Source organism: Pyxicephalus adspersus, chromosome 1, assembly GCF_032062135.1.
Source record: "Pyxicephalus adspersus chromosome 1, UCB_Pads_2.0, whole genome shotgun sequence".
In the NCBI taxonomy this organism is placed as follows: domain Eukaryota; kingdom Metazoa; phylum Chordata; class Amphibia; order Anura; family Pyxicephalidae; genus Pyxicephalus; species Pyxicephalus adspersus.
This window is the reverse complement of record NC_092858.1, coordinates 52,052,602-52,065,435: the sequence shown is the minus strand read 5'-3', so window position 1 is coordinate 52,065,435 and position 12,834 is coordinate 52,052,602. Positions and strand designations below refer to the sequence as shown.

General features: G+C 38.2%; 1 pseudogene; it reads left to right on the top strand.

Annotated features, from left to right (window-relative positions):
• The first annotated feature begins 462 nt into the window (after window positions 1-462).
• LOC140323185 (general transcription factor II-I repeat domain-containing protein 2-like) lies at window positions 463-2,294 on the top strand (annotated as a pseudogene).
• The last annotated feature ends 10,540 nt before the right edge of the window (window positions 2,295-12,834 follow it).

The window sequence follows — 12,834 nt, the reverse complement described above, 5'->3', positions numbered from 1 at the left end:
AGGCAGAGTACCCATAATTCTATCTGCACAGGGTATACTGAATTTACCAAAATCCCCTTCCACTAACATCCAGTGTTTGTATCAGCTCTAAATTATTACAAATCTTTTAAAGTGTGCCAGGTCCAATACACTAAAAAAAGTTTTTACCGGATTACTGATTTCTGCTTTGTATTTATTACATGATTTTGTCTTCCTTGTTAGTTGGTCTGGAAGCTGTATTTTCCTATACATCCAAAAGATTACAACAGACAACATATAATCTGTCAATTTGCATTAAAAAAAATGATCTTATACATACAGTACAACAGTAAGTCTACATTTTACCATGCCCATCTGTCTGGCATGTTAATTTGGACTATCCTTGTACTGAAATTACTTACTTTGATTTCTCCACACACTGTAAGCTTCTTGCACTGTGACCGATTTATAATAGCTCCTAAAGACTGGAAAAGACAGTCTATGATGGGAGAACATGGTGATCAAGCAATCCTGGAATCAGGCTACCCCTCCCAAAAATGGCCAAACGTAAGGTGGAAAAAAGGAAGCTTTCTAGAAAAGTGGGAAGCAGAATATCAGTTCACAAATGTAAAGGATGTTTTTCTTGTGTGCGGAGCCAACCTAGCTATAACCAAAGAATATAACATAAGAAGTCACTATGAAACGAAACACCAGGACAAGTACAAGGACCTGGACATAAAGCAAAAGCACCTGAAAGTAGAGGAGATGAAAAGAAGTTTGGTTTCATGACAGACTATGTTCAAAAAACCCATACCACAAGGTGAAGCTGCTGTAGAAGTTAGTTTTATTGCAGAGATTGCAAAATCAGCCTGGCACTTTATTGTGAGAGAGTTAGTCAAAAAAGGCATGATTAACGTTTGCGACCAGATAAAAGGCAAGCATTTTTAAATGTGAGCCTTAGTGGAAACACAGTAGCTGATCGTGCATTTGATCTTGCCACAAATCTACAAGAACAGATGCTAGAAAAAGGAAAACATTTCATTGCATTCTCCCTTGCTGTGGATGAGAGCAGCGACACATCTGATACTGCCCAGCTGTCAGTCTTCAACTGTGGAATGGACTCAAATCTGTGTGTTACAGAACTTTTGGGATTAAAACCAATGCATGGCACAACCACAGTAGAAGAAATCTTTGAAGAGGTTTCCAAATGTGTAACTCCAATGAGGCTACCTTTGGATAAACCTGTGGGACTAACGACAGATGGTGCACCTGCGATGTGCGGACAAAAGAGAGGATGGCCAAGATTCGGGAGAAGATGCGGGAGGAGAACTGTGCAGGTGAGCTAACTGTTTATCACTGCATCATACATCAGTTGTGTGTCAAAGTCCTGAAAATGGAACATGTTATAAGCACCATAACACGAGCAGTTAACTTTATAAGAGCTAAGGGTTTGAATCACTGCCAGTTCAAGTCTTTTCTGTAGGAGTGTTGTTTGGAATACACAGATGTGCCGTATCACACAGAGGTGAGATGGTTAAGCAGAGGAAAAAAACTGAACAGATGTTTCCAGTTGCGTGAGGAAATGTGTCAGTTTCTTTAAAGCAAAGTAAAAGACACAGCAGAGCTCCAGGACAAAAAGTTTCTGTCTGAGCTGACATTTCTCTGTGACATCACGAGCCATCTCAACGTGCTAAACCTGCAGCTACAGGGGCAGGGCCATGTCATCACTGACAAGTACGCTGCAGTGAGAGCTTTTAAAACAAAATTGTGCCTGTGGGAGACTCAGATGCTGCAAGGAAGCCTGGGCCATTTTCTCTACTGCCAAACCAAAAAAACACAGATCTCTACCACAGTGTTCCTAGGTGCACAGTTTGCTGAAAATTTCAGCGTACTCAGCGCTGATTTTACCCGGCGATTTGCCGACTTTGATGCTCAGAAATGTAGGTTTGAACTGCTCAGTAATCCATTTGCAGTTGATGTGGAAAGCTCACCAGCTAACCTGCAAATGAAGCTGATTGAACCTCAGTGTAGTGACACGCTGAAGTCAAAGTATGACGCCGTGGGAGCTGAACAGTTTCCACATTACACCCCCGACACAATGCCCCAGCTATGTATCCTGCTCAAATTCTCTCTATGTTTGGTAGCACTTATCTGTGTGAGCAACTATTCTCCTTGATGAAGATAAACAAAACATCACACAGAAGTCATCTTACTGATGAACACCTTCACTAAATCCTTGGATTTCCTCAGCTCAGAGCCTGACAGCAGACATTGATAAACTAGCATCCACGAAGAGATGCCTGGTATCTGGCATTGACCAGTGTGCATCAGAGTAGATAAGAGTTTATCATACTGAGATTGTTCTCATTTGTTTATGCTTTTTGTTGTTCTTTTGTTTCTGCTTTTTGTATGTTTATGCACTTTTACTTGTTACTCCAAGGCATGGACTTCAATAGTTGAATTTTCATTGAAGAAAACGAACTATTACGCTTTGCTTGTTCTAGATTTAATTTAAGCAACATTTAAATTTGTTTCCATTTGAAAAGGTTAATTGTTATATCCTCCTCAATTGTAGATATTTTTTTCAATAAATATCAAGGTTGGCCCACGACTTTGTCCAAATTTTTCATTTTGGCCCACTGTGTATTTGAGTCTGACACCCCTACATTACAGTTTTGCTGGATCGCCAAAGTTCTCCTGAGATTCTCTTCTTTACTTTTAGAGAGCTTTAATAAGTCAGGCCCAGTGTATATAAAAAACTGTAGCAAGCCAGATACAGCCTACTTCATTTCTTGGCTGTAGCATATTCAAGAAGATCTAGCCTTTCTTCCACAGCCTGACTGTTTCCAATCTACTATTTTAATTTGTTGTATTTAGGTTATTTTAATTATGGAGGCTCAGCATCACAAGTGGACATTACCTACGGCAGTCTCCATGCAAAGGCAGTCGGCCTGGGAATGCCTACTGGCCAAGCTCCTCCCCCCAGCCATGATTTAACTATATTACATAGAAAAGCATATAGACCTCACAGTATCTAAAATGATATTAAATGAAAACATTTATTTTAAATGAGAACATTTTAATAAACATTTCATTAACATGTTGATGAATGGAAAGGGAACAACCAAAGAAGGCTTAACCTTTATTTGGCTTCAGGCCATGGTGTACCATTACATAACTTATGAGCTGTTAATGTTGACAGCTTAGTGGGAAACTACCCTTACATTGACCAAAGGATTTGCAGTCAAAGCTTTCAGTTAATTAAAACATATTTTTTAGCAATTGCTTTAGTATTGCAGTATTTCATTAAACTTTTATCATTCAGTGTTGTTTAGTCCATAAAATGTTATTTTGCATAAAAAATATATCTTTTCAACAGCATCCTTTACCAACAGAATACAAAGTCACCAACCTGGCTTTACAGAGCAATAATTATTTTTAAATAATTGGGTCAATGACATTTCTTTTTCCCTTTTACTGCTGTTTGTCAGACACTTAAAGAAGTTAGCTAGACATTGATGTAAGAGGTGCTAAGTAATTGGCACTGATTAAGCATAAGTAATCAGATAGTTAAAAAAAAATGTTATATGTTTCATGTTCTGTTTCAGTAATAAGTCTCAAATCAGGCTTTTTCAGTAACTTTGTCTCTGTATTACTACGGAGATATCTAGTAAACAAATTAAAGAATGACAGCACAGATGAAAATATGTGTAACATCCAACACTAAGATACTCGTAATAAATTCTGGTCTGAAGATGAGCCAATCATTTTAACAGCCAAGTGAATATGCAAATTGAAAATGTTGTGATCTTCCTTAACATATGCATACAGAACTGTCCAAGGAGCAGGAAGTTACACTATATGTGAATCAATTTGCTTGATTTCCTAAATTGTATAGTTATTTGCATAACATTCAAATTGACAGGAGCTATTCAGCCATGGACATTGTTAGGTTGTGGGACCAAAAGCATGTTCACCCACTCTTCTGTCTGTTACCCTAAATTACAGGACCTTGAATGTCATACTGTTATTCCCAAAACTAGGAATGGGCTGGTAATTTTTGCAAGTGGAAACATTTTTATAACAATTAAGAACATTTTTTCAGTTTCACAAAATTTACCCTGCCGACTATTAGTGTCAACCCCTGAACATAGTATTGTCTCCAAAAGTACTGGGAATAAGGGGTGTCGGAAAGTTCTTTAGGAAAATGGATAAAATAAAAAAAAGTAAAATAAAAAAAAACATTAAAAATTGATTTTTTTACTTTCATTTTTAAAGCAAGCAGGCTGTGTTCAATTGGGACATGTTTCAATAGGTCTACTTGGTCTCCTCAACAATTTTAGTAAAATACCATGTTAAAAGGCTTTGAAACTTACTTTAAAAAGACAGCCGTGGCTTTAAAATCATATTTTACCAATTATACCTTAACTCAGGAAAAGAGCATGGGCATGCTCCAGTCCTCATTTCAGTTTAATCATATGTATTGGTGTGTTAGGCGGGACTCTGCTGCTTTTACACAGAAAACAATGGGTGTTAGTCAGTTTTCACTGACGTGGGGACTGGAAGTGGTGTTGGGATTGAGTGGGTGAGAGAAGAAATCTGTGTGGAGTTGAGCCTAGGAAATGACTGTAGCCAGGGGGGGGGCGCTGTGGACTTTTACTGATCTGTACTAGTCAGGTTGCTTCAGCAATGCCAAGAAAGATACTGTACATTACCTCCACTGTTCTGTGCAGGGGCACCCGTGTTGGGTCTAGCAGTAGTCTGCTGATAACTGCAGTTTTACAGCTTGTACATCTATGAAGGGGGTAATTTATTTCACATTAGGGTGACACAAAGCCATTTTAGTCAGCATTGGTCATTTCCCCTCCTAATAGTTAAAATATATATGGACCAGTATAGTCTGTTCCAGTATCATTAGGTACAGTTGTTAAGGGGATTTGATTTTACATTTAGTTGATACAAAGGCATTTTAGTCACTGTTGTTCTTTTAACCCCTCAAAAAATAAATCACACACATGGAACATGTATCTTTATGTTCATATGTGCATTTGGGGCTTTTATTCCACATTTGGTTGACACAAAGTTACTTTACTGTGTGTGCATTTCAACCTCAATGTGTATGTATCTGTATGTGTAGTTCCAGTAATAATTTTTCAGTAAATTAAGGACAATTCCTCTTCTCTCTCAAAGTAGTATCATATGCTACATCCCTATTCACAATAGATACAATGGATACAAGTGCAGATAAATAACCTTGGGACTTTAAAGGCATTCAATCAATCTTCATATACACAATTAGAAGACACAATTACAAGACATAGCATAAAACATTAATTTATTCAAAGCTACATTAAAACTTCATTAAACCATCAAGTTGATTGTTACATTCATATAATTGGTCTGTTTTATGTGGATAGGCATTAAACGTTCAACGTGTTTCACGGAGCAAAGTCAGCTTCCTCAGGAACAGGACAGCCTATAATCACAGAGTAATTTTCAGTATCACATAGTTACAATTCACAAAAACAGGTTTTAAGAACCCAGAATGTTATTGACGAAACAATGTCTTGAATAAAAAATATCCAAAGATATCTACCAGTAGATACCATGTTAGTAGCCATAGATGTTGAGGCACTGTACTCCAGTATTCCTTATAATCTGGGCTTACAGACCATCAGTAAATTCCTATCTGAGACAAGCAACTAACTCCAGCGAGAAAATGAATTTGTAATTTCCTGGCTAAATTAATTACTCACCCGGAACATATTTTTGTTTGATAGAAAACCCAACCCACGCCAAACTGTACCTGGGTGGTGGGAAAATGAAAAAAATTGCTGATGAATCTTTCTCTATGTAGGTGCACCACATTTTAATGTGGTGCAGGTACATAGACGACATTCTAATGATTTGGCATGAACCACAGGATTTACTGGGAGAGTTCTTTGAAAGACTTCAGGTTAGTTCTTTTATTTGGAAGTTTACAGTACAATACTTCAACAATTCAATTCCCGGATCTTGAAGTCAGTTTTAATCCAAATTGTACACTAATATCCAATTTGTTTAGAAAACTGACGGCGGGTAACACCATATTGGAAGCAAGAAGTGCACATCCTGTGCCCCTCAAGAAAAGTATACCATATTCACAATATTTTAGGATTAAAAGAAACTGCTCTAGGCAATATGACTTTGAAATCGCAGCTAAGGGACAAGAAAGATTGTTAGATAGGGGCTACAGCAAAATTTTTTACAAGAGGGCGTACCGAAAAGTGAAGGGACAGACCTGTGTAGGTCTGGTATGTAAAGATAAACAATTTGTAAATAAACAAGATGAAGTTAGAATTATAACAAAATATTTCTTGCAACATCAAGAGATATTGAAAATTTGCAAACAATTTTTGCCCATTCTGAGATCTGACCCACAGATAAGCAAACATGTGGGCATGCACCCGAATTTTGTGTATAAAAAATCATCCTCATTAAGGGATAGATTAGTTAGTAGTGATTTTAGTAATGAAGCAAAGCCAAGAAATTTAGAAACAGAGATTGGTACTTTTGCCTGTGGGCAGTGTAGATGGATCCATTCCAAACAAGAATATGTTTTTCAGATTCCTATCATTATAAGACCAAACTTGAAGCACAGAGTGACCTGTAAGTCTACCGGAGTTATTTACCTTGCCTTTTGCAGTTGTGGCTGATTTTATGACGGTAAGGCGAAACGACAACTGAATAGGTATATATTTATAAACATGTTTATACAATCAAAAGTTGTAGAATTATGACCCCCCTAAGCCATCATATGGGGGTACATCATAATTTTGATGTATATATGATGAGATTTACGGTTCTGGAACATGTTCTTCCAAACCCCAGAGGGGTGATATTGATAGGGAATTGCTACAGAGAGAAACCAGGTGGATCTTTGAATTGAAAGCAACACACCCACCTGGCTTAAATGAAGTGATAAATTAAAAATCATTTCTATGATTGATGGATATGAAGGTTTATTCTGCCCTTTACTTCCATTAATCCTAGTGATTTAAAATCTATCTATATTATTTTTTGCAGCGGATATGATATTTATGACAATATTTAAATATTTAATTAAGTAAATACATATATTAATATTTGATTATATATGTGATTTATGTGATCTGAACATAACATTGTTGCTATTATATGATATAAATAAGACAAGGGTACATCATCATGTACTATGGTCTATCGTGTATCTGCTGTACTGTGTAATATACATGTATTGGCTTAATTAACAATACCTTTATGTAAAATTGCTAATAATAATGTTGTAGATCTATTATAAGCATCACATATAAAGTAATCACAGGTTAGTATCCGAGAAATAGCACGATCCTTGTGCTTTTATGGGGCGCAAAGCCCCATGCGCTATGAATTTGCACTGGGGCTATGTATGGCAGGTTATAATGGTCTGGGGCTCCAATCCCAGACCTCCCACCCAACCTATCGGAGATTTCAGTAGACGGCGAGCCTATCGAGGGGGGTTTGGCTGTCAATTTCTCTGTCAACCAGTGATGTACCGCTCCTCCTGCAGGGCCGGCGTCATCTCCAATCCACATAGGCACTTGTTTACATGTCCATGTGGGTTCTATGTTATGTGGAGAACGAGCCACCGGAAGTGGGGGGGAGCTTCATGTACCACGAGGGATGCCGTCTAAATGTAGTTGAGCATAAGACCAAGGATAAGAGTGATCTAAGGAACTCCGGCCATTGTGCTGTGCGTGATGTATACGGTCTAGTAAACCGATGAAACAGGGGACACAGAATATGATCTTTAACAAAGTAAGGAATGTGTTTATTTATTTTACATATCAAATGAATAATTGTGATAATTATCATGAGGCACTTTGGAATAGAATGAAGGGTTTTTTTTTGTTTAGGTTAATGGGATAATTAACACATTGGGGAATAATATAACTTATAGTCTGGGTATTACACAAATATACTGTGACACCAATGCAGGATTGGTGATGAAAGGGAGATATATTTGCCCAGGATTCCTCTTTTATGTGAAGTATATTTGCCCAAGATTCCTCTCCTGTGCGAAGTAGCAAGTGGAAGACCCTCACCTGTGAGATAATAAATGAAGAAGCACTGAGGGTGGGGATATAACATAGAGCCAGGAGCTCAGTCAGTAGTTTGGCTTGGAGAGACACAGTCAGGGGTTTGTGTCAGTGCAGCTTAACTTGGAGAGACACAGACAGGGGTCTGTGCGGGATCAGCTTGACTTGGAAAGACCCCGACAGGGGTTTGTGTCAGGGCAGCTCTATTTGGAGAGACACAGCCAAGTGGACTGTGTGAGAGAGCTCTAATTGGAAACACAGACAGGTGGGCTATGTGAGGAGCTTTGCTTGGAGACAGACAGTCAGTCTGTGAGGGAGCTCGGCTGAGAGACTCAGAAAGTCGGTCTGGGTGAGTGAGCTGAAAAGTGAGCAGAAGGTTGCTAAAAGCTTGGTTTTGAGCTGACAGGGAGAAGCCCTCCAGCTGATAGACAGGGATGTCTTGATGTATAGTAAGTGCTGGACAGGCAAGGTTTTCTTTTGCTGTTTTGGTATTTTATCTACAACCTTCAATAAACCTGGCTGCAAGCCAGCTTAAAGCTGATACCTTGGTGTGTGATCTGAGTTGGAGAAACCAGACAAGTATCCTTTGACCCCAGCAAAGGCGATCCTGAGCATAACCCCTCACAATACCCAAAAAGATTTACTAAGAATAATATAGCCATTTTATTTTTTTATCTTGAAGCAATAGAGGTCACTAACTGATGGATTTATGTGAGTATAAAGTGGGGTTTGCTTTGGTGTAATTATGCACTTGTATTATGGATATATATGGTTTGGTGATTCAGTTGAACATGTTTATAGTAGTGCAATAGATCGGACATGATTGAGGTAAACATACCACGTGGTTGGATAAAAGTAATTGGATATCACAGTGGGGGTAGATTTTGAGATAGTTGAGCATGGTGGGAAGGACACAGGAATGGTGGTAAGGACACTATAAAAGATGAAGGTAGAATCTAGAATAATTATTTGAATTATGTTGGTCTGCATGCTTTAACATCATAATAAAGGATCGTCCTGTTGGTCTGAGCATTTAAACCAGGGAGCCACTAGAGAGAAAGATGTGAGTAATTGAAATATGTAATTAAACACACTGTTTTTGTGAATTGTAACTATGTGATACTTATAATACTCTGTGATTTTAGGCTGCTCTGTTCCTGAGGAAGCGGACTTTGCTCCGTGAAACGCATTGAAAGTTTAATGCCTATCAACATAAAACAGACCAATTATATGAATGTAATGATCAACTTGATTTAATGTAGTTTTAATGTAGCTTTAAATACATTATTTGTTTAATGCTATATTTACTAATTGTGTATATGAAGATTGATTGAATGCCTTTAAAGTCCTGAGGTTTATTATCTGCACTTGTATCAATTGTATATGTAGTTCCAATAATAGCCATGACATTTGTAAACAGGAGATTGAATTTTAATACTGGTGCTGGGTTACCCATCAATCTCAGTACTCCTGGAATAAATTTGCTCTCCTTTTCATTTAAGTATCATTGAACTATATGTATCAATTTTATCAGCTCTATAGGGCACATTCCAAAATCAAAATGCAATAAAAGTGTTCTTTTTAGAATATTGAATGTGTAGAATTGCCAGTAAATGGTAGGATCACCAGTTTATAAATGAACTTTAAATGTACTGTTCACCATTAATTCAACTTGCACCAACATATTTACATAGCACTGATAACATCTCCTTTCCACCTTAATAAAGAAGGGGATTGTCACAAAGCTCCTTTAGTTTTTTTCATTAACACCCTGATCTTCCTCTTTCTAATGATTTCTTGTTTACAAATGTAGTATTTGTGGCCACAATGAAAATGAATGGCTGTGTATGTTATATCCTAATATAATATTATTATGAATAATAAAAGCGTTTTTAAAACAATCCAAAAGGTTTTTTTTTTGTTTGCAATGAAGCGGATTATTATAATGAACACAGATGGCCACAACGCTTTTGTTGGGCAAATATATTTTTGGCCTCATGATCTTACCTTTGACAACCTATAAGACCATCTTCTAATCTATTATATACAACATCAGTAATTTTGAAACAAATTTGGAAGTCATTATTTTTCTTGTGTGTTGTGAAACTATTTCTTATATTTGCATCAGTGCACACTTGGCACTTTTCACTCCATTATATGCATCAGGGTACATCAGATGTGCAAAAGTAACTGTTTTGTTTTTTGTTTTTTAACAATGTTCATTTCAATCAGTGTGACCACCACTGGTAAAAAATGTAATGTAAATGTGTCTGTTGATTTTGCCTTACAGGCACTTTTGGTTTTTGAATTGCTTTAAAAAAAAATTTGAAGTTGGATGTTTTTCCAACTTTTTATCTGAACTACGTATCATGTGGATTCATTGTGGTCAGAACATAATTTTAGACATCAGTTTATTTTCCCAGCTAGAACCTTTTCTAGATGGCAATCCAAAGAAGCAATATTAGAAACCCATGTTTTTTTGCCATAACGATACTCCTTGCAGGTTTATTCTTTCTCTGACAAATGTTTTAACAGCTGGACATAATTGACCTTGCAATGTTTGTAACCTCAAAAAAAGATCATAAAAATTGAAGATAACAGCAAAATAAAAGTCACTACAATTCCTGACTGCCTGTGACCCCAGCAAGCTATTTAGGTCATTTTATTCTTCCACCACAATGGCAGAATTTAAAAAGAAAAATCAAATTAAATTATAGGGGCAAAAACATTTTTTCCTATAAATTATTTATCGTTTGTGATAATTTAATCATTTATTAATCATTTGTGATCTTGTTACATTTACTTGCAAATCAAAGGGATGAGCCAAACTGCTCTCCATTACCTCCTCCTTTGGACTCAGATGTAGGCCCTGATTTACCAAAGATCTCCAAGGCTGGAGAGAATACACTTTGATCAGTGAAGCTGGGTGATCCAGAAAACCTGGAATGGATTCCTTAAAATCATTTGGTATTTGCTAGCAAATGTTTTGAATCCTGGAACAGATCCATTCCAGGTTTGCTAGATCACCGAGCTTCACTGATCAAAGTGTATTCTCTCCAGCCTTGGAGAGCTTTAATGAATCAGGGCCATAGTCTCCATAGTCATAGACTCTATTACCTCCTCCTTTGGACACAGAACATAAATGGTCCCACACATATCGCTAGACACACATTAAACCTGATATTTTCCAAACTCTGCAACCTCATCCACCTCGACAACTCACCATTTCCCCTTCCTGATCACAACCTTATCACCTTCAACATATCTAATTCTTGCCCCTCTTTGCCACATCTCAGACCTGGTCAATGGCAGAGAGATATCTGTAACCTTGACTACAACCTATTCTCAAACTGCCTTACATCTCTAACTCCCACTCTCTCTAAAATCACATCTCCAGATAAAGCTCAGTTCAACCACATTCTTTCTTTTTCCCTGTCTTGCCAATCTCTGACCCTGGCACAACAATTACACCAAACATTTACAAAAGACTGTTCGCGCAGCTGGGTGCAAGTGGAGGAAATCTGGCCTCAGCCCAGACTTCATGGACTACAAAGTCAGACTACTACACTTTAACACTGCACTCACTGTCGCCAAGCAAAATTATTTCTCTGCTGACATTTCCTCTCAAGCTTCCAACCTACGCAGCCTTTTCTCAACAATTGACTGCTTCCTAAACTCAACACCTGCTTCCCACAACTACTCCCCATAAAATTGTCAAAGTCAGACATGATGTCTCTGCTCACCCTGCTACTCCAACCATATCCACCCCTTTTACCAGTAAACCATCACTAAGCCCCCTTAGCTCTGGTACTCTGGATGAAGTCTCCTTTCTTTCCTCATCATCTCCATCTAGTACCTTTCTGCTTGACCCAGTTCCCTCTGATCTACTCCGTGCCCATTCTTCCACCCTGGCCTTCCTGAGTGCCTTGTCTATAAAAGACCCACCAATTACCTGAACACCAACTCTCTCCTTGACCCCCTCCAATCTGGCTTTTGAGCTGCCCATTCCACCAAAACAGCCCTTACTTAAGTGGCCAATGACCTCCTCAGAACTAAGTCTCAAGGCCACTTTTCCCTCCTTCTTTTCCTTGATATTTCCTCTGCCTTTGACACTGTTGATCATCCCCTTCTAATCCAAATCATGAGCTCCATTAACACTGCTCTCTCCTGGTTTGTTTTGCACCTGTCTGACCTCTCCTTTTTAAGTTTCTTTCAATGGTAATTCCTCATTTTCCACTCTTCTTCTAGTTGGTGTTCCCCAAGGGTCAGTCCTTGGACTGGTTCCCTTTTCTCTGTATACCACCTCACTCTCATTGCCTCTTTTGGTAGTCTCATAGCCTTCTTTGGTTTACAGTACCATCTGTAAGCTGATGACACAATCAGTCCACCCCTGACTTGTCCCCCTCAGTCCTGTCGGCCATCTCGTCATGGATTGCTGAAAGATTTCTGAAACTCAACCTGGATAAAACAGAACTCATCACAAATCCCTCCACAGTTCTTGTCCCACTTAACTTTCTGACCTGATAAAAAAATACACCCCTATTCAGTCTCTACGCTCCTCCAACGACCTACTAATGACTTCCTCATTCATAACCTCATCACACGCATGGCTCTTCTAGACTTTTCTAGAGCTGCCTGACTCTCTGGAATGGTCTTCTTCATTCTATTCAGCTTGCACCTAATTTCTGCTCATTTAAAAGAGCACTCAAAACCCATCTTTTCAAACTTGCCTACCCATATTCTTCTGTCTCCGGAACCCTCACTACTTCCCAGCATTCCA